We start from the raw sequence: 2,500 nt of genomic DNA on the forward strand, positions 1-2,500 counted from the left end.
AGCCAAAAATGGCCAGTTTTGTCCCGTTTTTGGGCCGTTTTGGCCAGTTTTTGGCCTGTTCTTGCGTCGCGCGGTGACCGTCGTGAGCGGAGCAAAATGTCAGCCATCTCAGCACCCTGGAACCCCCCGGGTGGCACAGGGCTGGATGGGGCTTTCGTATAGCAGGGACGGTGCTGCCTCTCGCTTCGCTCGCTGTCCGCCGCTCGCCGCTCGCTCGCGCAGCCAAAAATGGCCAGTTTTGGCCCGTTTTTGGGCCGTTTTGGCCAGTTTTTGGCCTGTTCTTGCGTCGCGCGGTGACCGTCGTGAGCGGAGCAAAATGTCAGCCATCTCAGCACCCTGGAACCCCCCGGGTGGCACAGGGCTGGATGGGGCTTTCGTATAGCAGGGACGGTGCTGCCTCTCGCTTCGCTCGCTGTTCGCCGCTCGCCGCTCGCTCGCGCAGCCAAAAATGGCCAGTTTTGGCCCGTTTTGGCCAGTTTTTGGCCTGTTTTTGCGTTGCGCGGTGACCATCTTGAGCGGAGCAAAATGTCAGCCATCTCAGCACCCTGGAACCCCCCGGGTGGCACAGGGCTGGATGGGGCTTTCGTATAGCAGGGACGGTGATGCCTCTCGCTTCGCTCGCTGTCCGCCGCTCGCTGCTCGCTCGCGCAGCCAAAAATGGCCAGTTTTGGCCCGTTTTTGGGCCGTTTTGGCCTGTTTTTGGGCTGTTCTTGCGTCGCGCGGTGACCGTCGTGAGCGGAGCAAAATGTCAGCCATCTCAGCACCCTGGAACCCCCCGGGTGGCACAGGGCTGGATGGGGCTTTCGTATAGCAGGGACGGTGCTGCCTCTCGCTTCGCTCGCTGTCCGCCGCTCGCCGCTCGCTCGCGCAGCCAAAAATGGCCAGTTTTGTCCCGTTTTTGGGCCGTTTTGGCCTGTTTTTGGGCTGTTCTTGCGTCGCGCGGTGACCGTCGTGAGCGGAGCAAAATGTCAGCCATCTCAGCACCCTGGAACCCCCCGGGTGGCACAGGGCTGGATGGGGCTTTCGTATAGCAGGGACGGTGCTGCCTCTCGCTTCGCTCGCTGTCCGCCGCTCGCCGCTCGCTCGCGCAGCCAAAAATGGCCAGTTTTGGCCCGTTTTTGGGCCGTTTTGGCCAGTTTTTGGCCTGTTCTTGCGTCGCGCGGTGACCGTCGTGAGCGGAGCAAAATGTCAGCCATCTCAGCACCCTGGAACCCCCCGGGTGGCACAGGGCTGGATGGGGCTTTCGTATAGCAGGGACGGTGCTGCCTCTCGCTTCGCTCGCTGTTCGCCGCTCGCCGCTCGCTCGCGCAGCCAAAAATGGCCAGTTTTGGCCCGTTTTGGCCAGTTTTTGGCCTGTTTTTGCATTGCGCGGTGACCATCTTGAGCGGAGCAAAATGTCAGCCATCTCAGCACCCTGGAACCCCCCGGGTGGCACAGGGCTGGATGGGGCTTTCGTATAGCAGGGACGGTGATGCCTCTCGCTTCGCTCGCTGTCCGCCGCTCGCTGCTCGCTCACGCAGCCAAAAATGGCCAGTTTTGGCCCGTTTTTGGGCCGTTTTGGCCTGTTTTTGGCCTGTTCTTGCGTCGCGCGGTGACCGTCGTGAGCGGAGCAAAATGTCAGCCATCTCAGCACCCTGGAACCCCCCGGGTGGCACAGGGCTGGATGGGGCTTTCGTATAGCAGGGACGGTGCTGCCTCTCGCTTAGCTCGCTGTCCGCCGCTCGCCGCTCGCTCGCGCAGCCAAAAATGGCCAGTTTTGTCCCGTTTTTGGGCCGTTTTGGCCTGTTTTTGGGCTGTTCTTGCGTCGCGCGGTGACCGTCGTGAGCGGAGCAAAATGTCAGCCATCTCAGCACCCTGGAACCCCCCGGGTGGCACAGGGCTGGATGGGGCTTTCGTATAGCAGGGATGGTGCTGCCTCTCGCTTCGCTCGTTGTCCGCCGCTCGCCGCTCGCTCGCGCAGCCAAAAATGGCCAGTTTTGGCCCGTTTTTGGGCCGTTTTGGCCAGTTTTTGGCCTGTTCTTGCGTCGCGCGGTGACCGTCGTGAGCGGAGCAAAATGTCAGCCATCTCAGCACCCTGGAACCCCCCGGGTGGCACAGGGCTGGATGGGGCTTTCGTATAGCAGGGACGGTGCTGCCTCTCGCTTCGCTCGCTGTCCGCCGCTCGCCGCTCGCTCGCGCAGCCAAAAATGGCCAGTTTTGGCCCGTTTTGGCCAGTTTTTGGCCTGTTTTTGCGTTGCGCGGTGACCATCTTGAGCGGAGCAAAATGTCAGCCATCTCAGCACCCTGGAACCCCCCGGGTGGCACAGGGCTGGATGGGGCTTTCGTATAGCAGGGACGGTGATGCCTCTCGCTTCGCTCGCTGTCCGCCGCTCGCTGCTCGCTCGCGCAGCCAAAAATGGCCAGTTTTGGCCCGTTTTTGGGCCGTTTTGGCCTGTTTTTGGGCTGTTCTTGCGTCGCGCGGTGACCGTCGTGAGCGGAGCAAAATGTCAGCCATCTCAGC

This window comes from Musa acuminata, unplaced genomic scaffold (genome assembly GCF_036884655.1).
Source record: "Musa acuminata AAA Group cultivar baxijiao unplaced genomic scaffold, Cavendish_Baxijiao_AAA HiC_scaffold_235, whole genome shotgun sequence".
NCBI classification, from domain to species: Eukaryota; Viridiplantae; Streptophyta; class Magnoliopsida; order Zingiberales; family Musaceae; genus Musa; species Musa acuminata.